Below are 27,650 nucleotides of genomic sequence, written 5' to 3' on the forward strand. Positions count from 1 at the left end.
AGAGTGTATTGTTATTGCTTCTTTCAGTGTTTACATGTGTGATATGCTTATTCAACATCAAAACACTGGAGATTTTCTATTTGTTCACTTTATCCTTCAACAAATATTTGTTTCACGTCTGTCCACTGTGCAATTTGTTTTGGAAATGCAAAACCTAAATAAGACACTTGAGGCATTCAATCTCTTGTTCATTCCTCCCCTTCTTTACCTGGCTAATTCTTACCCACCCTTCAAGTTAAATGCTTCAGAGGAGGAGTAGGATAATGATTGAAAACAGGAAATTGGATTTGGCATCGAGGAGGTCACTAGAGACTTTAACAAGAGCATCTTCAGCAGGATGTGAGGCAGGGAGCTGACAGAATCCAGACTACAGGTGACACAAGTGAGGAATTAGAGCCAATGAGGACAGACTGTTTCAGGAGACAAGTAATAAAAAGGAAGAAGCAGAAATGGCAGCAATGTGAGGGGAAGAGATCATCTATGAAAAAGGTTGGTTTTGGTTTGCATGAAATATGAGTATGTTTGTAAACTTAGAAACAAAGAGCTAAATCATTGGCAGAAATTGAAGATACAGGAAAGAATGAAGATAATTTATGTGGTAGGCTCCAGAGTAATGTGTGGTGTTTTATGGGCATCGATCTTGGTCTTGGGAAGGAAGGACATCTCTTTGTCCGCAATATTAGGGAAAGAAGTAATATGACACTTAGAATCTAAAAACGGAGAGTAGTGAAGCAAAAAATAAGAGAAATGCCTCTTATCTCCATTGGGGAAAATGGAATATAATCATGCTCTAAGAAGATGATAGATAAGGAAGAAGCAAACAGATTGAGAAGAATGGTGAATGTTTGGAACTGTTTCCATGAGGAATGTGTGCTGTGTGTACTCCTTTTGTCCCCTTGATCAATCCATTCTCCATACTTCTCTAACCTGCTCCATGTCCTGAGAGGCTATGGGTTATATCAGCCAGTTTCCTAACTCTCTGGCTTTTCGCTGGTTCCAACCAATGGGAGCAAGGAGAGTTTGTGATATTCGTTCTGCCAGGTCTTTTCATGCCTGGCCATGAGCTGCCATTGGCAGAGCTCCTCTCCTGAGAGCCACAACTACTGTTGGGAGGCCTTCCCTTATGGCTACTAGTCTCAGTGGCTTCCTCCTTCCCTTCAGGCTTAAGGGTAATAGTAGCTTTCCCTCTGATGCTGACCCCAGGGCACTTAGTCATCCTTGTTTTCCTGTAACCTTGCTTACACCTGGGCAAATAGTCTTCTCATTGAATTCTCCTCACATTGGTGTGCGCCATTTGTTTCCTCTCTGGGATCCTAACTGATGCAGAATGCAAGAGGAAGCTGAGTGGAGACAAGTAAAGTATCGTCTTAGGCACATTGTCTAAGTCGATCTGGCTTATTTTCTCTGGTTAATCTTGCTGTCCGTGAGAAGAAGGAGATGAAGAGGATGGTTGGATTCATGGAAGCTCGCAGATGAAAGAATACATGTGGCAAAAGAATAGAGAGAGGAATAGAGGGTGCTGGTGAATGGGTCATTAAAATTATTGCCTTAGACCTAAGAGCTGTGCTTTCCGTGTGCATTCTGAGTTTGAGAAAAACACTTTTCTACTGGTTTTTCAAGTCTCCATAGCTGAATTATGATCTCCCTTGAATTTACCCATATAGTCAATGAATCTTCAGAAAATGAGAGCACACACACATACACACAAAAACACATACACCCACTTTAGATCACTCCAGATCTGAAAGTGTTATTGGACTGTCATAGACTGAATTGTGTCGCCCTAAATTCATAGGCTGAAACCCTAGCCCCCAGTGTGATTGTATTTGGAGAAAGGGCCTTTAAGGAGGTAATTAAGGTTAAATGAAGCCATTGGGGGGGGCTTTAATCCAATAGGACTGGTGTCCTTACAAGAAGAGGAAGAGACACTGGGAGTTCATGCACAAAGAAAGGTCACGTGAGGACAGAGCAAGAAGGCAGCTGTCTGCAAGCTAAGAAGAGTCCTCATCAGAAACCAACTCCATTGACACCTTGATCTTGGACTTCCAGCTTCCAGAACTAAGAGAACTGAGAGAATGTACATTTCTATTAAGTCACTCAGTCTGTGATATTCTGCTATGGCAGCCCAAGCAGATAAATACATGGACCACCTAAACCTTCACATATTAAAGGGGAACCACACTTTCTTGGCCGTGGAATCCAGTGACCCATAGTATTACATTCTGCCCACTTGCACTGGTCTCTCTCCACATCTTTACTGACTATGATTTACTCTTCAGGGTCCAACTCCAATTTCTCCTCTGGGCAACCTCCCATGACTAGGGAAGGCTTATCCTCCCTAAAAATTCACTCTTTAGGGATTTGGCCTCCCTGCTCTTAGAGAATCACTTGTTTTTATTATTACCTCTTCTAGGGTTAAAGTATTAGAATTTTTTAACTCACCTCAGCTCTTAGCAATGCTGAGTATATAGTAAGTGCTTACTAAATGTTTGTTGACTCACTGATTACTCATCCTCGATAATTAGAAGAAAGCTATTTAATTTGTTCCTATGCTTAAGAAGATATTTTGAGAACAGATGAGAATGCAGGGCGAAAAGACCATCATCGTAGCATAGATGTGACTTCTGAACTTTTACTATATCCCCTCACAATGTTCAGTCAAGACCCCCAGCACTGGGATGGCTCCAGAGCAGAGGTGAGAGGTTGTCTTCACCACAGCTATTCATATTTAAGCTGCCAGAACAATAACCAGTTTTGCACTCCCAAGATGGAGCAGCCTTGGATAATTTTGGCAAATCAGACCTACCAACCCTTAAGTCCCTTGCATTCTCTCCTTTAAGACATTGTCTAAGACAATGGGACTCCAGCAAGGTATGTCCAGGTCTGAAAATATGTCTAAATAGCAGCTTTTATCATTGAAAGCAACAGCTGCTTCTCCAAAATGCACTTCCAATGCTTAACAGGCTTTGCACAGCAAATGCTATTAAAACAATCCCTTTGAACCTTACATTTTGCTTTTAAAACCACTGGTAAAGTTAACTCTCCCTTTTTCTTGATGACTGTATCACCTTTAAAACAAGCTCATCATCTGTTAATCCATTTCCAAACCCAGTTTGGGAATCTGGGTTAAGCAGAGTATAATGGAATGAGGCTGTGGCTTGATATAGTGAGAGATCCTTCTTCATCCTAACTGGCAGAGTCCTCACAAGGGAAAAACAGAGCCCCCGGTTCTAACTCTAATCTATCTGCCTCGCATGAATAATTCATGCTGCTTTTACACCAGCAGCCACTGCAATAGTAGGGGATGGTCTCTACGTGTGGATTACTGACTGAAGACTGGTCTGAAAAAAAGGTCCCTCCCCACTCAGCAGGAAGCTTTGGCATCTCTGGATATGAGAGTTCTTGTTCAAGGTCAGGTCGATGGCCACTGAATGTTAAATTAGGGTATTGGGAATTTGGTATTAGTAATTCCCAATTTGTTTTATTTAACTAAGGCTGACATGCCTCAATATTTAACCTTTAAAGGAATGCAAGCAGTTTTCTGGATATAGAAGAATATGTCAGGTGAAAAGTTTGAGAATATTCATATTTGAAGGTTTTACAAGAAAAGAACCTTCTAAAAATTGAACAGAAACTCAGAGTGATATTTTTGTTTAAAAAAAAAAGAGTGAAAAAGAGAAAAAAAGAAAGAAAAGAAGGAAGGAAGGTAAGAAAGAAGGAAAGAGAAAGAAATCTGATCGTGTCATTCCACTGCCTGAAACTTTCCTTGGCTCCAATGCTCTTTGGACCAAGTTCAAAGTCCTCCATGTTGCCTAAGTGGCCCTGAAGAATCTGTCTCCTTCATACCCTCCAGCCTCAATCCACCACCCTACTCCTTGTTTGTGGTACTCTGGCCACACTGGCATTTTCGGATCCTTGAATTTGCTCTGGGGCTCCCTGCAGGTTTTTCCCTCTTCCTCTGTCTCCACCGACCCTATCCCCAAGCTTTCACCTGCCTCACTGATACTCATCCCTCAGGTTTCAACCAGGAGGCTGCTTTCACAGGTAGGACTAACCTCACTGAATTAAGTTCTTAGACCCCACCTCCCACCCCATTATGTTCCCTGGTTATACACAAAGTCTGTCATCACACAAGCTTCTTCATCTATGTGAATCTCACCTCACTTGTAACTAAACAATTCTAGACTAGACTATAAGCTCCAAAAGTACAGGACCCCATCTGTTCACTCTGTATCCCTAGCACTTAGCATAGCACCTAATGCTTTGTAAGGGGCAGCATGAATGAAAGAGTGAATGAAAAAATGAACAGATTTATGAATGGGTCTCTGTACGGATGTAGCTACACCAAAGCCCAACTGGTAAGTCCTCATTCAGTTGGCATGTTTGTTTGGTGAGATTCTTGCCAAAGTGGAGGGTCTGACAGTCTCAACCAAAGGAATAAACAGACATAAAGATGTGGGCATCTCCACCAGCTCCCTGCTTCTAGGTTTTAAAGTCTGAAAAGCAACTCGGGCTTCCCTGGTGGCGCAGTGGTTGAGAGTCCGCCTGCCGATGCAGGGGACACGGGTTCGTGCCCCTATCCCGGAAGATCCCACATGCCGCGGAGCGGCTGGGCCCGCGAGCCATGGCCGCGGAGCCTGTGTGTCCGGAGCCTGTGCTCCGCAACGGGAGAGGCCACAGCAGTGAGAGGCCCGCGTACAGAAAAAAAAAAAAAGCAACTCATTTAGTTTCAGCATCTGGAGCATATGTTTTCTGACAGTTGATCTACTACACACCTGAGTTGTTTTCAACATCTTCTTGAATAAGGGCCAGCACTGTACAGGCTGTGTCTGCCATTAAACGAAGAACGAGAATTGGGAAAGCAAAGAATCCAGTGTGACTGAGGGCAATTAAGGCAGAAGAAGCTGGCCTGGATGTCTCTAGGGCAGTACAGAGATATGGGGTGCCCCTGGGAACCAGGCACAATCCAGGCCTTGGCACATTGCTGGAGAACTCAGGGAGATTGCAGAAGGGGAAGTTAAGACAGAGTCTGAAAGCGGGTAACCAATGAGATTTTAGACTGTAGAAAGACAGAGAAAAAAGTGGTGAAAGGAAGAACCTAAGTGAGTTTTACTGAGGTAGAAAAGTAACATTTTGGTAGTTTGAAGTTTAAAAAAAAAGAAAATCCAGAAACAAATGTATCATGCACGTTCGCACACACACACAACACTCCATGTTGTATGCTTGTATAAGCAAAATGTACTTTCTTCTCTTCTCCTTCAAACAAAGAAAACATCTGGAAGCAAAGGAAGCTCTCCTGTCCTCACCCACTGAAAAAGGAGGTGGTATGTGTAGTGAAGATAAAGGAGCAGTGCCACCAGCCAGGTAGGTGCCCTGCACCTTGTGTGTCAGAGCCCAGGGGAACAGGGACAGGACACCAGAGCCTCTGCTATAGCTGCTGCAGAAAACCCACATGCTCCCAATCATGTGGGCAAGAAGAATGCTCAGGCTGCTCCAGTCCTGCCTTCCAAATCCCACTCAGGAATGTTTGAATGCTGGAACCTCAATCTCATGCAGAGCCTCATCCAGCTTTCCAGCCCCTGTGGTCCAGGCAAGCACGGGGAAGCTACACACATGCGACGGAAGAATTCAGAGCTCTTCGGGTGATGAGGGTCGGGGGACAGAGGGAGGGGAAGGAGAGGGAATTAGAATTCGGTCATGAGGGTGGAAAATAACTGAAACAGTAGAGAGAACTAAGACCATGAAACAATGTCACTGACAAACATAAACAATTAGCCGGGAGAGGTTTTGTTAGAATGTAACTTGAAAATCCCTTTAGTGTGTCCCTTCAGTCACACGGAAGAGACCGCCAGTCTTGGAATCAACAGACCTACTAGTTGTTCTGTGATAGCCTCACTTGGCCTCAGCCTCTATGTTTGTAAAATGGGATGATGACACCAATACTTAATAGATAGTCAGTTTCTTTCCTGCCCAACACTGCCTTCCCCATTAGCACAGTGCCCAGGGATCAGGATACTTTGAGGGCCCACAAAAATAATTTAATTTCTTTTGAGGTCAAAAGAAAATTAATTAACACAGTTAGCCTGGATTATATTCATCATTATGTCAAGATAGTCATAAAATACAAATTTCAATGTATGTATGAAGGAAGAGGTCTACAAAGGCCTTAGAAAGGCATAAGTGTTGAGGGCCCACAAAATACATAATGCAGCCCTGTCCCCACCCTCCTTTTGGAGCTCTTTCTCTCCCCCATTCCCTATCCACTTGGTTAGAGCACTGGGTCCTCAGGAACCAGTTTTGACTCTGCTCCTGTGGTTTGATTGTACCAGGACCTACACTTGACCCAAGCTGGGCCAGTCAGGGTCCCCTCTTCTCAGCTCTCCTCCTGGCCATAGTTGATTGGTTTGGGGGAGGGCAAGGTGGGGAGGATTTGGGGATGGATCACCTGACTCCAGCTGAGCCAAGCAGTATCTTCCCTCTGAATTTGGGCTTGATTCTGAGATCCAGCCAGAGTCTGACTATACCCTCAAGATAGAGATGAAAACTCAGGAGCCATAAATTGCTGTTTCCCAACATGTGGACTTAAAGCAGAGGAAGCCATTATGAGGGGGAATAAATCCCAAAGGAGCAGAGGACTAAGATAGAGAGTCCCAGAGATATTCTAATCCCAGGCTCCAGCATGTTTCTACAGATGCATCCCATCCCTTGGGTCCTAAGACTTCAGTAGGACTGAATAGGGTAGTGGTTTAGGGCCTAGGGCCAGGCTAGGCTGCTGGCATTCAAAGCCCAAAGCACCAACTCTGTGACCCTAAGCAAGCTACTTAACCTCTCTGTGACTCCATTTTCTCTCTCATAAAAAGGACATACTGTGACAATTAAGTGACATTATCTATTAAAAGTACTTAGAATACAGAAGAGAATAGAAAGTCCAGAAACAGACCCAACACATATCATCAGTTGATTTTTGACAATGGTACAAAGGCAATTCAATGGAGAAATAATGCTCTTTATAACACACGGTGCTGGAATAATTGAAAATCCTTATTTTTAAAAGTTGACCCTTGGAGATTGGGATTGACATGTATACACTGATGTGTATAAAATTGATGACTAATAAGAACCTGCTGTATAAAAAAATAAATAAAATAAAATTCAAAAATTCCAACAACAACAAAAAAATTGACCCTTGGGACTTCCCCGGCTGTCCAGTGGTTAAGACTCCGGGGAACTAAGGTCCTGCATGCTGCACAACGTGGCCAGAAATAAACAAACAAACAAACAAACAAACAAATAAATAAACATTGACCCTCACCCAATACTTTGCCACATATACAAAGATTAACTCAAAATGGATCATAGACCTAAACATAAACCCCAAAACTATAAAACTTCTAGAAGAAAATAGGAGAACACCTGACTTTAGGTTAGGCAAAGATTTCTTAGATATGACATAAAAACCACAGTCCATTAAAAAATGATTAATTGTGCTTCAAATTTTAAAACTTCTGTTTTTTGAAAGACACTGTTAAGAAAATAGCAAGCCACAGATTAGTAGAAATTATTTGCAAAACACATATCTGCAAAAGACTTAGAATATATTAAGAAATTCTCAAAACTCAATAATAAGACAAAGAACCCAGTTTAAAAATGGACAAAGATTTGAACAGAAACATCACCAAAAGCAGACACATGAATGGCAAATAAGCCCATGAAAAGATGTTCAACATCATTACTCATAAGGGAAACGCAAATCAAAGGCACAATGAGACAGCACTGCACAGCATTAGAACTGCTAAAGTAAAAAAGACTGAGGATACCAATGGCTGGTGGGAAGGAAGAGCAATTAGAACTCATACACTGCTGATGGGAATGCAAATAATACAGCCCTTACACTAAACAATCTGGCAATCACTTATAAAATTAAGCATACACTTATTATATGACTCAACCATCCCACTACTAGATATTTTTACTCAAGAGACATGAAAATACATGTGCATTCTAAACTTGTACACAGATATTTACAGCAGTTTTCTTCATAATCATCAAAACCTGGAAACAGCCCAGACAACTGGTGAATGTATAAACTGTGGTATATTCATGAAATGGAATACAACTCAGCAATAAAAAGGAACAAACTACTGATGCACATACTGACCTGAGTGAAAAAAGCCAAATTCAAAAGGCTACATATTATATGGACCATTAATATGATATTTTGGAAAAGGCAGAACTATAGGACAGAAAACAGAGCAGTAGTTGTCAGTGGTTAGGAGTGGGGAGAGGGTTGCCTACAGTGGGGTATGAGGGAACTTTCTGGGAGTCAGAAGTGTTCTATATCTTGATTGTGGTGGGGTTACATGACTATGAGTTTGTCAAGACATAGACCTGTATACTTCAGTGAATATTAATGCATGTAAATTATCGCAATAAACCTGACTTACATTTTAGTGGGGAAAAGTAACTTCATTTGCTTAAAACTAGTCCCAAAGAGTTTCTGTCACTTGCAATCAAGATTCTTAAATGATACAAATATCCAGCTCATAGTACTGTGAGAATTAAATGGCACAATGCAGATCCACCTTAAGAGGGAGTTAAATTCTAATGTTAACTCATAAGCCTAAGTTTACCCTTGAAAGTCCACTAACAACCCCACAAAATACAGCATACATTTTTCATGTATACTACATGGTACAATAATTTTTATATACACCAAAGTCTGAGAACAACTGAGCTAAACAAAAGGAAATTGATATGAAGATGACCGGACTATTAATTCAAAGCAGATTACCTAGGTTCACATCCCAGTTCTATCACTTCCTAGCCTTAGGCAAGTTACTTAACTTTTCTGTGCCTCAGGTTTTTTTCATCTGTACAATGGTAATAATAGTATCTTACTCATAGGGTTGTAGTATAAATTACTTAATGTATGTAAAGCTCTCAATCAGGCATGAGGTACAGGCTATGTTACTGCTAGGTGTCAATATGTCAGATATAACATATATCTGTATAACAGATAGACCAGCATTGCAATCCCAGGTTCCCAGTCAATGAACATCTATTAAGCATCTACTATATAACCAGGCACAATTTTAGGTTCTGGTAAAAAGAAAGATTTTTTTTCTTGGAGTTACATTCTAGTGCCTTTACCACATACTGGCTACATAACCTTGGGCAAAGTTTCCTCATCTGTTGTCATAAGGTAATGATAGGGTGCCTAGTGTAATATATAATACAAGGTAAAGGGTAGCTACGTCTAGTAGTTATTATTATCTCCCAGGCTCCACATTGACCAGGGAACTTATCAATTAATTTGGTTTCCCCAAACTAATCAGAAACCACAACCTCCTCTGAATTCTTCTGATAAGGGGTGGAACTGTAAGCAACTTCTCATTTTCTCTAAATATGTGGGCCTTTTTACCTAGAGAATACAGACTCTTGAGGTGTGAGTAAAGTCAAAGGAAATGTAAACACTGCCTCTCATTCTCTCTAGTAAGGGGGAAAAAGTAGAAAATCCTTAGCCAAAGATGAGAGTAAGGGAAAAGTTGCACATCTCACCGTTCTAAGCAGAAGACATCAAGAGAAGAAGGTGGAGTTGTTCCACACAGGGCTGACATGTACAGTTGTACAGTTTGTGAACTGCACAAAGGATTCTGGCTAAAGGGGTGAGTGAGAGATGAAGTCTAGCCTTGGCAAGACCGCAACTACTCAGATGAAGAGGTGTCTCTTCCGTTACTGAAAGGTACTATATGCTTGCCACCCTACGTGTACCTGTGAAGTTGGGTTGACCCAGAATCCATGACTTTTCCTAATTTGCAAAAATGTACCACATGACCCAATGGAGGCCCTGCTTTTAACAGGCTGAGTGGCCCCAAGAAACCAGAGTTGCTCCAGAGTTGAGATGGGAGGAACAGGTGGGCTTCAAGAAGTATGGTTGTAGTCACCTGGACAGCATCACTGTATGACCTGTTGCCTCAGGTGACCCAGAAAGAAAACTGACCCTCTCTGTTTGTCATGTGAATTGAATTTGACCTAGATTCATTTGGAGCAGGCTAGGCATTCAGGAGCTAAAGCTGCCCACCCACAGGTGACTCACCAATTTTTTTAAGATAATACCTAAAATTCAAACAAAATTATCCATTGCCTCAGCCAGCACTATATTAAAGCCTGCATGTTCCAACTAGTTACGAAGATAATCTGGTAACCAGAAAAAAAGTGTGTAACAAAGGAGCACTTATTGTGGGGAGTCCAGACCTCCAAAAGGGATTGTTTTATGTACCCCATCCCTACACCTCCTTCTCCTCACCTCCATAAGTAGCTTTAAGTCCCGGTCTCCTATTTGGGTGTCCATTCTAACAAGGTATCCTGCTTGTTAAGATACCTTGAAACTTTTATTTAGCTTCCTTGTATTTGAGCTTTCTCTTACATCAAAGTTTCTTAATATCACCTGTCCAACATTTCCCAGAAAGGATACAATTAGGTAACTATATGACGATGCCTTGTCACCCACAGATGAAGAGGAATAATCACTCTGTTTCCTTATAGGAATACTTTCCTTTGTGCAACTGTTTTCCTCAAACATTTCTTGTGAATCAAATCCATATTTTAAAGTCCCAGGGATGCTCACTACTTAGGGAAATCTCATGGTGGAGAATTTTGTCAAACAAAGGCAGGCCTAACAAATAATCACCCCTGACTTTTCTGAGCCTCCACATTGGGTTAATTTAGATGATGATGACAATAATGATGACAAACGTCATGAAAGCAATCTTAATGCATTTAACAGTTTATGGGTTTTCAAGCCACTTTCACACACATCTCATCTGTTGCTCATAGTCATAACCAGGAGATAGTGGTCAGATATTATTATCCCCAATTGCCAGGTGAAGAAGCTGAGGCACAGTGAGGTTAATGATATGCAGCTAATGGGCCTGTGCTGAAGGTTTGGACAGTGTCAAAGCTCTTGCCCTGACCTGTGCAAAACAGCTCAAGGACCAAAAAACCAGAAATCATCTGTGGTCTGCAGATATGCAAATAATTTTCTCTAAGCATTCATGCCCTCAAACCCTTAAAATTCAAAAGCCAAAGTCTCCAACACATAAAATTCTAAATGAATAGAGGAGACTGCTGACATCTTCAAAGCTGAAAGGCAGTAAATGCTGTGTCACCATGATAAAAAATGATTAAATGCTAATCATACCAGCTGAGATATCACCATCAAATTTCACATTAACAGCATAGTAGAGTTATTAGCTACATTTCGTAGCTGCCAGAATCTTTGTATTTTTATACCAAACATAAAAAAGACCTTCAATCAACTTTAAAGGGATAGAAAGTAAAAAGATAAAATGATGTCACTTATATACACAGTGGAGGAAGGGGCCTCAATGACCATGCAGCTGAGGCCTGCAGTTTCCAAATGTCAATTTGAAGAATATGTTAGGTAGAGGTAGCCTTCATGCTAATGAGATTCTAGATAAAACTCCTATGTAAATTCGACCTTATCTCCCTCCACCAATCCCCCCCAAAATATCTAGAAGGGCATGCAGTGGAGGAAAATTGTCCATTGCCAAGATAAAAATATCCTACTATGAGTTGATCCAAGCTCTTCTGAAATCTGAAAGATGAAAGATGGCCAGAACATTTCTTTATTGATCAGATGGGGCCACCTTTCACTTTGTACAGAGTCAGCCTTGGATGGATGCCCAGGAGTCTTAGAGGGATATCCAAGAATCCCTTCTTCCTCTGATTCTCCCATCTTCTCTCCTTTTCTGATCTTTTGCCTTCCCCCAGTGTCCCAGTGCATCCAGGTTTTTCACCCCTTGGTTTGGACCACAAAGATCATGATCCCTGCCCATTCTGGGGATGGAGAAGTTATAAGGAATCTTTCAGTCAATAACTCCTTAAAGTTCTCTGTAGGTATTATCTGTGATCTTTCAGTTTCTTATATGTAAAACCACTACTAGATAAACAAGACTTCCTCTTAGCAGTATAGGTGTTTTCTTATAGCCATCTATACTGGCTGACAGTAGGTCTTGCATTATTAAGCTAAAAGTTTTCTTTCCTACCAAGAGTAAAGGAAAGTGTTGGAGAGGGTGTGGAGAAAAGGGAACCCTCTTGCACTGTTGGTGGGAATGTATATTGATACAGCCACTATGGAGAACAGTATGGAGGTTCCTTAAAAAACTAAAAATAGAACTACCATATGACCCAGAAATCCCACTACTGGGCATATACCCTGAGAAAACCATAATTCAAAAAGAGACATGTACCACAATGTTCATTGCAGCACTATTTACAATAGCCAGGACATGGAAGCAACCTAAGTGTCCATTGACAGATGAATGGTTTAAGAAGATGTGACACATATATACAATGAAATATTACTCTGCCATAAAAAGAAACGAAATTGAGTTATTTGTAGTGAGGTGGATGGACGTAGAGTCTGTCATACAGAGTGAAGTCAGTCAGAAAGAGTAAAACAAATACCGTATGCTAACACATATATATAGAATCTAAAAAAAAAAAAGGTTCTGAAGAACCTAGGGACACGACAGGAATAAAGATGCAGACGTAGAGAATGAACCTGAGGACATGGGGATGGGGAAGGGTAAGCTGGGACGAAGTGAGAGAGTGGCATGGACTTATATATACTACCAAATGTAAAATAGCTAGCTAGTGGGAAGCAGCCAGATAGCACAGGGAGATGAGCTCGGTGCTTTGTGTCCACCTAGAGGGGTGGGAGAGGGAGGGTGGGAGGGAGATGCAAGAGGGAGGAGATATGGGCATATATGTATATGTATAGCTGATTCACTTTGTTATAAAGCAGAAACTAACACACCATTGTAAAGCAGTTATACTCCAATAAAGATGTTAAAAAAAAAAAGAAAAGTGGTAGAATAAAGGATGTGTAGAGAATAAGAAAAACACATCCTTTCAAATATACCTAAAGGCAAGTGTACTCTTCCAAAATAACCTTTTTCTGGCATCTTCCAATTCAAGTTTTCTACCCCCACCTTTCCTCCCTTATAGCCTCTCCCAATAGAAGATATGTTAGAAATCTATACACCTTATTGGTTTTTTTTTTAGTTATAAACCACAGGTAGGTCATTTTTTGATGATAAATGTTGCTTATAAAGGCCTCCTCAACACCCATTTTATGTTTATTTGCCAAATTCCAATAGATGATATAAACAACTGTGAGACCAGAAGTGATCAGGGCCTTGATGAAGTCTGACTGAACAGCTTTGTGGTTGGAATATTCTGAACTTCCATCAGCAGCACAAACTCAGAGGACAATGGATGAGGTTCCAGACTGTGCCTGTTGACATTTATTTGAAAAAATTTAGTTCAAATCATTCTGAAAATGAACCGTCCCCGAATATGATGGCTTTCCTTAATAAAAGGGAGCATAACCTGGGCATGTGCAGCTATTAAGGTCTCTGCATTCACATACAGTCTGCAAGGTTGGATTCATTTGTTTGCTCATTCATTCATTCAAATATTTGTTGACTGCCCATTATCTGTTAGTCAGGGGACAAAGTCCTAGGGATACATCAGTGAATAGAACAAGACAGACTGGATACTTGCTCTTGAGGTATTCCTGCTCTAGTGGAGAGAGAAAAAAAATAAAGAAACTAAAATGATTGTAAATACTGGTAAGATGTAAGAAAGAAACAGGAGACCGAGGTAGGGAAACAAAGGAGTGGGATACAACTACGTTAGACAGGATGAGGAAGGAAAGATATTCTGAATAGATGACGTTTAAACTGAGCCCTGAAAAATGAGAGGCTGTCATCTACGCACAAGCGGGTGAGAACATTTTCAGGAGAAGGAAATAGCTGCTACAAAGTCTCTGAGGAGTGCCAGGGTTTGGTGTGTTCATGACATTGAAAGGAAACCAGTGTGGGCGGAGTGTGCTGAGAGGCAGGCAGGGGCTAGATTGTGCAGGACGTCAAAGGCCGTGAACGGGAATTTCCATTTTATTCTGAGGCAGATTAGAAGCTGCTGGGGATTTCAATAGGAGAGTGGCATGACCTAATTTATGTTTTATATTATACCAGCTGCTATGCAGATAATGGACTGAAGGAGGAAATGAGTGGATATGGGAGACAGGAAACTTGTAATAATCCAAACAAGAGCTACAGAGCCTGGCACAGGAGTGTAGAAGTGAGATGGCGAGCAGAAGACAGACTTAACATACATTATTGAGGTAAAATTAAAGGGATTTGCTGGTAAGTTAGATGTGGAGGATGAGGGCATGAAAGGAATCAAGGATAACTCTAAATTTCCAGCTTGGTGGGTGGTGGTACCATTCATTGAGATGATGAAAATTGGCCCTAGTTTCTTCTGTTCTAGTGCAAGCCCTGTGGTACAGTGAGGTCCTTGCACATGTGAGGCCCTAGGGGTTGTTTCATTTTCTTTCTAGTACAACTTCCCATGGAGAGGGCTTTCTTGACTCTTTTGTACTGTTAGGGAGCTAAGAAAAAAAACACCTGAGTTAGCCAACATAGTCCAAAGGATGCCCGAAACCTATCTCATCCCCTAACACTAGGTTTCCCAGCCCCAACTAATACATGGAATGACAGCAGGCAAGATTAGCTGTAGCTTAATGATACTCAAGAGAAGTAAAAAACAACCACATGATAATATAAAATTGCATGTTTCCTGGGGATTAGGCCTTGGGTACCAAACCTTGGGCATGAGTTTCATTATTGGGTGTATTGAGCTGAATTCACACACACATACACTGTCCACTGGTATCAAATTCTTTAAAGAAAACCCAAATCAAAGATAGGCAGCTGTTCATTGGGCAGAGGAAATTGACTTCCTTGGGAAAGGGCACTGAGAGACGAACTTAGGGTCTGCCCTCTGATGGATGGGCTTCTCCACAGAAATTTGTTGTCAAAGACTCTTCCAGCCAATTAAACTCATCTATATGGAGCATAAGCCCAACTTGAAGGCCATCAGCTTAAAAGCGATTATGGAACTGAGGTCTAATCCATTAAAACAGCTTTTGGGCAGATACCAGTTACGTTTTATTCCACAGGATTCCAGACATCTCTCTTATTGTCTGTGTGGCTCTTAATGGGAACACAATTGACATGGAGTCATTGGCCATATGTTCTTCCTTCACCAGCTTACACCATCAGTACTTTACACCATCTCATAATGGTGAAAAATTTGATTATGAGAATTGTTAAGGGTCTTGCAAAGATAAAGATATTGCAAAAGAATAACTCAGCACCTAAAGGAGAAATGAAAGGGATGACAGACTTCATTCCATTACTCTGGACCCCAATCCCAGCTCTCTTCTTACTAATTAATAGAACCTATGATCAAGGCAAGACTTCTAGGAGAAATGGAAGCACTTCAGTAAAGATACCTAAAAAGGGAATCAGATTTTGTACGCCTCTATGGAAGAAATATATTATAAGGTAGTAAGTGTAAAACAATTCTATAAGGTATTCAAAACAATTGGAGTAAAGAAGTAGAAATCTTAAAGTTAAAAGCTAGAACTCTAAGACTTAGGAGGGCAAATTTATATACTTTATTAAACTGAACTTTGTAAAATAAATTGGCTATTTCCTAAAGATTAACAGAATCAACATTAGTCACAATCAAAATATTGATTCTGAATACATTTAATTTATTTAATGTTTATTAGAAACTGAAAACAACATTATTCTATTTATGGATTAGTATCTTCTCAGCTTTGTATATATTTGTATCTATAAGGATATCAAGAAGAAATGCCAAACTGTTCACTAATTATTTTTCAAAGTCTTGGAAAAGTAGCATCTTTGACTGCCTTCCCAAGGAGGGGGAAAATACTATTTAAAAAATACTACAAAAAATATCAAAATCTACAGTCATTTCTTTCCCCCAAAGCAGTCCTTTAGTTAAAAGAACAGCAGTTTTTCTGAATTCTTTTTTTCCTCAGGCTAGGGATAGTACCAGTTCCTTCTTCTTCTCAAGGCTCTGCCAATAAAGCATCTTTAATTAGCAGATCACTAATTAGGTCAATTGACCTTGTCTTCACTCCTCACCTTGTGCTTGCAGGTAGGAATTTTCCCTTGCTGCCCTGCTTTTTCTGCCTGAATGCACTCAGGATTCTGTCTTTATCAATCCCTAGACTGTGCCATAGGGTGTGTTGGTGTTCATAGACTTGTCCTGGGACACAGTGTGCTCTTGCTCTTTTCAGAGTCATGTCTTTATTTCAGGAAAGTTCCCACCCTTTTATCTGTAAAAGTTTTATAGTTTCATCCATTCTATTCTATTCTTTATAAACATCAGTTGCACATATGCTAGATATTTCTGTCTGTCTTCCTTATCCATCACTTTTTCTTTAATCATTTCCATCACTCTTTCTTTTTTTTCTTTTTCATTTTATTTTGAGTGATTTCCTAACAATTGTAACCCTATTTTTGCAATTTTGTTTATTCTTCTTTTTCTGTTCTGTTTAATGAGACTTTTATCTCTGCATCAACTTTATGTTTCCCCATAATTTCTTTCATTTTTTGTATTGAGCTCTACCAATTTTTCATTTTCTTCTGTTGTCTTATCATCTCTTTTCAATCTTTATATATCTTTTCTGTACTTTTTTTTTCCCAGAGAGATCATGCTGGCTGTAATCTCTTTAAGATTCTTTGTCAGATTCATGGAATAATTTCTCTTCTGATTTATGTGTGTTATCTGATTCCTGCTTGCGCTTTCTTTTTTTATTCTTATGCATACAACCATATTTGTTCCTTTCTACATCCCTCTAGATCCCATGAGCCTGAATAAAGGATCCTTTGGACTTGAAGAACTGTAACATGTACTTTTAGAGAAGTCTAATTCTGCTAAAAGCTGAGATGGTTCAGGGGTTCTCAATGTCCACCTTTAGTTTTAGTCTCAGTTTCTCAGGACTGGCCAGATATTGTTCATAGTGGGGGTTTTGTATTTGATCAAAGGTGAAATTCTTTATTATCTTCATTTTTTTCAAGTAGGTTTCAAGGAAGATTGGTGACTGAAAATGCTTTTACTGTGACTTCTTTAACTGAAGACCCTCTCATTCACTCCTTGACCCATTGCAAGCTTACTTCTCTTCCATCAAGTTACTCAAACTGCTTTCTCAAAGATATCTCCTAAATTCTCATTCTTTCGCTTTCTTTCAGGCTTCCTTCAAATATAGATATTCCCTAAGGATTTTTCTTTAAATTCTCTCTCTGGTCAACTCCATTCATTCATCAGGCTTAAACTACCCATTGTATGCTTTACTCCCAAATGCTTCTCATCCATCCTGATCCTCTCTTTTGAAATTTACACCTAGTCTCTAAAGCCTATTTTACACTATTTTACACTTCTATCTGCATGTACCACTGGCATCTCACTCTATATGTGTTTAAATTACTATTTTCTAATCTAGCGATTCTCAGCATATAATTGGTATTGTGTTGTGTTGTTTCTGTTTTAAAGATTCCCATGCGTATTAGTTTCCTAGGGTTGCAATGACATATTACCACGAACTGGACGGCTTAAAACAACAGAAATTCATTCTTTCACAATTCTGGAGGAAGTAAGTCCAAAATCAAGGTGTTGGCAAGACCATGTTCCCTCTGAAGGCTGAAAGGAGAATCCTTCCTTGCCTCTTCCTAGCTTCTAGTGGTTGCCAGCAATCCGTAGTGTCCTGGGCTTGCAGCTGTATCACTCCAATCTCTGCCTCTCTCATCACATGGCTTTCTTGTCTGTGTATCTTTCTCTAAATCTTCCTCTTCTTTCTCTTATAAAGACACCATTCATCGGATTTAGTGCCCACCCTAACGCAGCATGACCTCATCTTAACTTGATTATATCTGCAAAACTGTATTTCCAAATGAGATCACATTTACAAGTCCTAGACTTAGAAGAACTAAAATATATCTTTTGGGAGGGCACAATTAACCCACTACCTCATGATAAAATACATTTTGGAAATGTTTGTTTAAGCAAAATTAGACAGATTTCATTACTATGGAGCTTCTCAGAGACTTTAATAAGCTAATGTGAATTGTGGGGATTTTGTTTTTTGTTTTTTTGAGGTATAATTGACATACAACATTATTTTAGTTTCAGACGTACAATATAGTGATTTCCTATTTGTATATATTGTGAAATGATCACCACAATAAGTCTAGTTAACATGCATCATAACCCATAGTTAACGGAATTTTTTGTCTTATGATGAAAAATTTTAAGATTTACCCCCTTAGCAACTTCCAAATAATCAACACAGTATTATTAACGATAGTCACCATGCTGTATGTTACATTCTCATGACACTTATTTTATAACTGGAAGTTTGTACCTTTTGACCCCCTTCACCCATTTGCGCATTCCCTGCCTTAGGCAACCACCAATCCGTTCTCTGTGTCTGTGAGCTTGGGGTTTTTTTTTGCTTGTTTGTTTGTTGGTTTGTTTGTTTTTTAGATTCCACATATAAAAGAGATCATAGGATATTTGTATTTCTCTGTCTGACTTAATTACTTCACTTACCATAATGCCTTCAAGGTCCATTTATATTGTCACAAATGGCAAGATTTCCTTCTTTTTATAGCTGCACAATATTCCATTGTACATATATACCACATTTTCTTTATTCATTCATCCATTGATGGACACTTAGCTTGTTTCCATATCTTGGTTATTGTAAATAATGTTGCAATGAACATGAAAGTGCAGATACCTTTTAAGTTCGTGTGTTTTGTTTCCTTCAGATAAATACCAAAAAGTGGAATTTCTGTATCATAAGCTAGTTCTATTTTTTGAGGAATTTCCATATTGTTTTTCATAATGGTTGTACCAGTTTACATTCCTACCAAAAGTGCACACAGTGTTTCCCTTTTCTCCACATTCTTGCCAACGCTTGCTATTTTTTGCCTTTTTGATAATAGCCATTCTAACAGGTGTGAAGGGATATCTCTGCATGGTCTTGATTTGCTTTTCCTGATGGTTAGTGATGTTGAACACCTTTTCATGTATCTGTTGGCCATCTGTATGTCTTCTTTAGAAAAATGTCTACTCAGGTCCTCTGCCCATTTTTTTAGTCAAATTGTTTATTTTTTTGCTGTTAAGTTATATGAGTTATTTATATATTTTTGATATTAGCCCCTTATCAGACATATGATTTGAAAATATTTTCTCTCTTTCAGTAGGTTGCCTTTTCATTTTGTTGATGGTTTCCTTTGCTGTACAGAATCTTTTTAGTTTGATGTAGTCTCACTGTTTATTTTTGCTTTTGCTGCCTTGCTTTTAGTGTCAAATCCAAAATATCATTGCCAAGATCAATATCAAGGTGCTCACCATCAATTTTTTTTCTAGGAGTTTTATAGTTTCAGGTCTTACATTCAAGTCTTTAATCAATTTTGTGTTAATTTTTGTGTATGCTGTAAAATAGTTTTATTCTTTTGCATATGGCTGTCCAGTTTTCCCACCACCATTTATTGAAAGGACTGTCCTTTCTCCATTGTATATTCTTGGCTTCTTTGTCATAAATTAATTGACCATATATGTGTGGATTTATTTCTGAGCTCTCTATTCTATTCCATTGATCTATGTGTATGTTTTTGTGCCAATACCACACTGTTTTGATTATATAGCTTTGTAATATAGTGTGAAATCAGGGAGCACAATGCCTCCAGCATTATTTTTCTTTCTCAGGATTGTTTTGGCTATTCAGGATCTCTTGTGGTTCCATACAAAGTTTAGAATTGTTTGTTCTATTTCTGTAAAAAATGCCATTGGAATTTTGATAGGGATTGCATTGAATCTGTAGGTTGCTTTGAACAGTATGGACATTTTAACAATATTAATTCTTCCAAGCCATGAGCACAGGATATCTTTCCATTTGTTTGTCTTCTTAATTTCTTTCATCAACATCTTATAGTTTTTAGTGTACAGGTCTTTTCTATCCTTGGTTAAATTTATTTCTAGGTATTTTATTCTTTCTTAATGCAATTGTAAATGGGATTATTTTCTTAATTTCTCTTTCTGATATTTATTATGAGTTTTAGAAATGCAACAGGTCTCTATAAATTGATTTTGTACCCTGTAACATTACTGAATTTATCTATTAGTTTTAACAGTTTTTTGGTGGAATCTTTAGGGTTTTCTATGTATAGTCTCATATCATCTGTGTAAATATTGACAGTTTTACTTCTTTCTTTCTAATTTGTATGCCTTTTATTTCTTTTTCTTGAGTAAAAAATTGCTCTGGCTAGGACTTCCAATATTATGTTGAATGAAAGTGGCAAAAATGGGCATCCTTGTCTTGTTTCTGATCTTAGAGGAAATGTCTTCAGCTTTTCACTATTGAGTTTGATGTTAGTTGTGGGCTTGCCATATATAGACTTTATAATGTTGAGGTACATTTCCTCTGTACCCACTTTTTTGAGAAATTTTATCATAAATGGATGTTGAATTTTGTCAAATGCTTTTTTTTGCATCATCATTTGAGATAATCATATGATTTTATCCTTCATTTTGCTAATGTGGCATATCACATTGATTGATTTGTGGATGTTGAAGCATAATTGCATCCTTGGAATGAATTCTACTTGATCATGATGTACTATTTTGTTAGTGCATTGTTGAATTTGGTTTGCTAATATTGTGTTGGGGATTTTTGCACCTATGTTCATCAGTGATATTGACCTGTAATTTTCTTTTTTTGTGGTATCCTTGTCTGGTTTGGGTATCAGGGTAATGCTGGCCTCAGAAGATGGGTTTGGAAGCGTTCCTTCCTTTTCTAGTTTTAGGAAGAGTTTAAGAAATATTGGCATTAATTCTTTGAATGTTTGTTAAAATTCACTAGTGAAGCAGTCTGGTCCTGGATTGTTGTTTGTATGGAGTTTTTAGATTACTGATTCAATCTCCTTACAAGTAATTGGTCTATTCAATTTTTCTAAATCTTCATAATTCAGTCTTGGGAGGTTCTATGTTTCTAGGAATTTGTCCATTTCTTCTAGGTCGTCCAATTGTTCATAGTAGTCTCTTATCATCCTGTGTATTCCTGTGTCATCAGTTGTAACCTCTCCTCTTTCATTTCTGATTTTATTTATTTGGGTTTTCTCTCTTTTTTTCTTGATGAGTCTAGCTAACAGTGTGTCAATTTTATTTATTTTTTCAAAGAAACACCTCTTGGTTTCATTTAATTTTCTGTTATCTTTCTCGCCTTTATTTCATTTATTTCTGTTCAGTCTTTGTTTTTCCTTCTTTTACTAACTTTGGGCTTTGTTTGTCATTTGAATTGTAGTTTTGAAGCTCCAAGAATAGCTTTCATATAAGTTATCTTATGGAGCTTTTCCCAAACTTATATAACCATAAAATACTCTTTGGTGTGGAGTCTTCCAAAAGACTAGTGTTCCAACAACAGATTTTGTGTGTTCTTTTACCAGTGCTTCTCAGATTTTCATGTGCATATGCATCACCCGGGGATGGTGTAAAAGTGCAGATTCTGATTCAGTAGGTCTGAGATGGAGGTCTAAGATTCCGCCTTTCTTACAAGTTTCTTGGAGCTGGCAGTACTGCTGGTCTTCAAACACACTTTGAGTAGCAAGCTTCTATGCCAAAGTCTTAATTTCCATTAATCATGTTTCTCTTCCTATATTTTCTATTGTGGTTGATGGCATCACTATCCACACAATTACTCAACTGGAAACTTGGCAGCAGATTTCCTTTTCTTCATTCCTCCTTCTAAACTCACCTCCAATCCAACATTGCCAAGTTGTATTTGTCTCTTGAATCAAGTCCATCATCTCCATTCCCATTATCTAAGTACAGTACTTTAGTATCTTTCCATGGACTATGAGAAGACTCCTAACACATCTTCCTGCATTTAATCTTTTCTGTCCAAACTGTTGTCAGACACCAACTTAATCATAAATAAATAAATCATAAATAAATAAATCATAAATAAAACCCTAACTGTTCAGCATTGAGACATTACAGATTCTGCAAAATCTGATCTCAGGGAATTCTGGAGACTTCCTCATACTACCAATCCATGAAACAGCATATGATGTGCTCATTCTCTTCTGAACACACTATGAGTGTTCCCATCTCTGAATATTTTTTCAAGCTTCTCCCCGGCCAGCAATGCCCTTCTTCTACCTCCTCTGCCTACAAAGAAACTCTCATTCTTCCAAGTCTAGTCTAAATATAATCTTCCTTATGAAATTTTCCACAATTTTAATTAACTTTTACATGCTTTATATTCTCAAAGCATTTTGTTCGTAAATTTTCTTATAGCACCTTTAATGCTACCCTATAACAATTTATGCATGTGTTTTTCTAGCTAGCTCCTCAAGGGCAGTGATCTTGCATGGTGCATAATAAATGTTTATTTATTCAAAAAATTTGCCAATCATATATATGATGATGAGTGAGTAACTAAGCAAATGAGTATGTTGGATGAAGGAGACTCAACTGGCTATAGATTCTTTTCAAAGTATAGACAACAGAACACCTGAATAAAACATAGATTACCAAGAAGCCAATTCCAGTCCTACCAAATCAAAATTTTGAGGAGGAAGGACAGTAGGATCTAATTTTTAACAAGAAATCCAGGTGATTCTTATGGAGGTTAAGGTGTAAGAACCACTGCCTAAAATTTAAAAGTAAATAGTTCATTGGTACCAACTTGTGCTACAATGATTTTAAAATATTTGAGATGGAAATCCTCCTGGTCAAAGTTGAAAACTCTGTAAAGCAATAGAAAAACTAAAGAAAACATATTTAGCATCAGTAAAGAACAAAAATAATACAACGATTTGGAGAGTCTTCTGAGCAAAAAACTTGCTGTTGAGCCTGTGATTTTTCTTTTTAATATTTTCTGGCCAATGACAATTTAAAGCATTTACATCTTAATAATATTTCAGTAAAATAGGCTATTCTAGTTGCCACATTTTTCTGAGGCAGAGGATTTTTTTTAAGTTCTGTCTTTCTGAGCAATATTTAAAAACAACTGATTCCTAAATCACAGTCAAAATCACCTACTCTTCATTACTGGGATCCACACAATACTGAAGGTTATCTTGATGAATATGAAAGCTAAATGAAAGTTAAATTTGTCACATTCTTTACTATGCTGCACACTTTCAGAGTTTCATTAAAAAAAAAAATCCACATAATTAGTTTAGCTTTACCAGAAAAAAAAATTGAATGACAAGGTCAGGCTCCTGACCTTTTAGTAAATTAGAGAAGATTGCCATAAATTGCACAATATAATGAAACACCAATTTGCATACTTGCTGCTATATTAAAAGGGATCAGTTTTAGCTCACAAAGCAGAACAAACAAAAACATGCATTTTAATAACTCAAATTACTCCCAGGAAGTGACCCTCAGCAGAAAGCCTGATTATCACTACTTAATTAGAAGCCTTGGAAATCTAAATCCTCCTTTAAATCCTATTCTGGGTACAGTGAAAGATGAAACCATGAGTTTTGTCTAAGATTCAATATTTACTCTTTACTAATATGTTTGCTGGAGAGACTTCTCAAGCATTACAAAGACACGTGAGAAAAAAATTTAATATTCAAAGAAAGAGTGCACAAAACCTGTATTGGCTTGCAGGTGCAAAGCAATTAACAAGCTGGCATTTACAGTACTTTTAATTAATTAATTAAAAGTGCAAAGCTGACTTTCATTTCTTTAAATGTTTGAACATTTTATCCATCAATAATAAAGCTCTACATGCTGCTTGGTGACAACATCTGGTAAATGAAAAAAGTCCAATGCTGAAGTAAGTGAAGAGAGCTTTGGAATTGGCTTCTGTATCCCCATCTCTTCCTCCCCATCTCCCACTCGTCCCCACTAGGTATATTACTAAACTTCGTGTCAAATAAGAGGGGAAATGGCCTGTTGCCTACTCTGCATCATGAACCACAAGTGACCATATTTGATGTGACATGGTAGCCTTGAATGGGAATGAAAAACACAGGCTTATTACAATTATAGTCACCATTAAGGACTTGCCGTTCTGTTTCCTTAGGGGAACAGAGTTGTTTGGAGTGGAAGCTATGTACCTCCATCTTATTTATAAAGGTTAAAAACATAATTAGAAGAGGGAATTTCAATAATTTGCAGTAGAAGTGGGTAATGGTTTCTAATGTAATGTTACTGTGACTAATTTTACAGCTGGACGCTGCTCGAATGACGACTTTACTATTCCCCGTGAACACATTTTTGGTCAGTACATATTTAAAAACAACACTGTAATGTACTTTAATTAAAACATAAATACCTTGCTAGGCATTCACTCAGCTGGAACTAACTGTATTTGCTTAATCTACAATTTTAAATGTATTAGCAAAAATAAATGTTGGTGAATGTAAGAGCCTGATTACATATCTTGGGTAAATTGGTGATAATGAGTCAAGAGACTTTGTGTTCATTCACATATATTAGAATAAGAATCATTATGAAATTAAAGCTAAGATTAATCCTGCTAATGACACCACAGAGCATCTGGGAATAAGATAACCCAGATGTCAGATTCACTGTGCTACTGTGCTGCTATTTGATAGAGTAACCCTTGAAGTGTTCTTCTAAGGCAGATAGCTGCTACACCCCCCGCCCAGTCCCAGCACTTGAAATGCAAATGAGTGACAAGATAGTCTAATAATGAGAGCAGATTCTAGCAGTAAAGAAAATGAATAAATTAAAAAAAAAAAACCTCTGTACCACTGATAAGAACAAGCAGCAGGCACCCTGATGTCCTCAATTAGGGTGGATGACATCTGCTGAGCATTTCTGTCTAATAAAGCCCTCACTCGGTATTCCAAAGCACACGATTCTAACACTGTTAACATTTTAATGTCCTGGGCGTGCGTGGTAACATTAATTACAAGATGATTTAGATGACTTCTGAATCTCTTTTATGTCTTCCGCAGAAGAGAACACAGAGATGCAGCTTTGATATCATAAATAAAATGGGGACGCCTGCCAAGCATGAAAGGTATCCTGAAGTCACTTGCGTCTGCTGTGTTGTCCTGAACCTCTGTAGCCAGGCGAAGAGAATCCTCTGGGCATTTACAGAGGGGCAGCAGCTATGTGTTTTAGGGGGAAGCTATGTGGCTTACAAGGATTTTTTCCCTTATGCTAAAGGTGAACATTTCTGTTGCTGTTTTTAATTCCTAATGAGCTTAGAGTCCAATTAATATTTTTCTAAGCACAGTTTGCCTTCCTAATAGCTATTTTCGTGAGCTTTGGCAAATGTCACCAGGGCTTTCTTATTTGCTGGCAGGGAGATGGGGGCAGTTTCGCCCCTTATTTGAAAGACTAATGCAAAGTACTGGGACTACAGGGGACCCCAGGTGGAGAGCGAGGCAGGGGATCACAAAAGAAAAGGAACTTTTGGGGTATCCTACTACATAACTGGCATTGTATCACTGGGCTCACAAGAAAATACTATCATTATCTCCATTATATGGGGAAGCAACCGGGTCTAGGAGAGAGAATGTAATTTGCTTGCAAAGTTATTAGACATTTAATAGGAAGCAGAACCAGGATTTGAACCTGGGTCTGACTGAGCTCAAAGTCCACTATTCCTCTTCCCTACATCTGTGGCAGTCATTAGGACTAGTTCCAGATGTTCTGAGTCTCATCCTTCAGGGCATATGATAACGTTATGGGGTTTTGCCCTCCTTTTGAGTTAGCATGGCCTTGTAAACATCTTTGACCAATGAGATGTAAATGGAACCTTGAAAAGTTGCTTCGTGCTTCAGTTGTCCCCTTTTCCCTATGAGGAAACATGAATGTCTCTCTCAGCCTGGACCTGAGGATGACTTGGTGCAGAGCCCACAGCCAACCTACAGTGGACATTAAGAGTGAACAAGAGATAAATCTTTGTTGTTTAAGGCTCTGAGATTCTGAAACGGTTGGTTACGAGGTGTAAACTAGCCTATCCTGACAAATACAGTACTATACCTGGCAGACAGCCAAGCGGAAATCTGCAAAACCCACAAGTGGCCTCAAATATGATGAAGATGGTTGGGCAAAAATAAAAGTGAGGAACGATGTGACTCAAAAGGTATCCCAAGAACTCTAAGACTTGGGGGGAAAAAAAGATTGCAATTTAAATAATCCTAGTGGGTGCCATTTACATCATATGTGTGAATGGCTCCCCCTAGAGTTTGGCAGTCCCCAACCAGCAAGATCTCATGCAGCAGCCTTGCCATTTCTAGCCTTGCTAGTCTGAGATCATGGCTCCCCATTCCTTTTACAGGTTAAGCCAGATTTGCATGATGTGCTGGGTATAGAAGTCACAGCTCAGCCAATGAGCACACGCCCAGCCCAACAAGGAGCTGCTCACTGGAAACATCAGGGGCTTTTCATCAGCATATGCATTCGGGTGCTTGGCCATGAATCAAAATTAATCCCAGATGACAGATTGCTGTCACTAGCCACATATAGTAAAATGAAACAACGTTATATAGTCATAAACGAAGATGTTTTATCCGAATGTGAAAGGAAGAAGACAAAAGACTCTTTGGCTTTTCGTAATTGACTCACTGTGGTAGATTTGCTGCTACAAGGAGAGGGATGTCTGGGGAGAAAAGAGAAAATGAGACAGAGCAACGAGGCAATACACTAGCCTGTGGGAGTCCAGCCCCCTTTCTCTCTTGAATCTCTTTCCTGGCTGAAAAATCCTGATTCTCTAGGCCAACTCACCATATTCCAATGGTCTGTAGTTTGCCAAAAGAACAACTGAGCAACAGGTTCAACGTTCCCAGGCAACAAGCAAAAGTTCTCCAGGATATCCCCCAAGTTTTCAGAGCAAGTGAACTGGACAGAGCAACTACAGCACTAAAGCAACTAATAGCTCTTGCGGGAACAGAGCCAGAGTGGGTCTCAAGCAAACCACACACAGCTGCAGGTCCTGGTCCTCACTACCCTCCTGGCACTGTCCAATCACTGCATTTGTTCAGGGAGCAGACCAGCGTCTCCATTTGGCAGCCCCAAGTTCCATCTGTCCACTTCCACTTACAAGAATGTTGGTTAGTAAGAGTGGGAATGTCTAAGAATGTTCTAACCTTGAGTAGGAGTGGGAGATCCCTCTAAAAGAAGGTATGCAGAGCAGCTCAGCTGCTTCTAAAGATGTAGGCATAAGCTACACTAACATCCACACTTATACTCCAACCTAGCCTCTCCCCAATGAAAGGGATTAGATACCAAAGTTTATGCTCTAGAAAATGAAGTAACTTGATACGAACCTCATGAAGCCTACTCTATATTACCATGAGGTTTCACATTACTTTGCCTTTACATGGGTCATTCCCTTCACCAAGAATGCTTCCACTGGGACCTGGTGAACACCTACTCATCTTTCAAGATACAACTCAAGTGTGCTTATGAAGCCTTCTCAGACCCACTCAACTAGAGGTGCACATGCCTTCTTTTGTCCTGTACCTCTCTCATGTCCCTGAACTCACTCTACTGTTGTAATAACATCTCATATCTGTCTCCTTTACTAGACTGCAAGGGCCACTGAGATAGAGGTGGTATTGCTTTCTCCAGCCCCCAGCAGGATGCCTGGCACATAGGAACACTCAGTACCTACTTACTGAAAGAGTTACTTGAATAATGATAGTAGGAGGCAGATTTAAGATGCTGTGCCAGTCTTGAAA

This window comes from Mesoplodon bidens (genome assembly GCF_964165515.1).
Source record: "Mesoplodon bidens genome assembly, chromosome: 2".
Classification (NCBI taxonomy): domain Eukaryota; kingdom Metazoa; phylum Chordata; class Mammalia; order Artiodactyla; family Ziphiidae; genus Mesoplodon; species Mesoplodon bidens.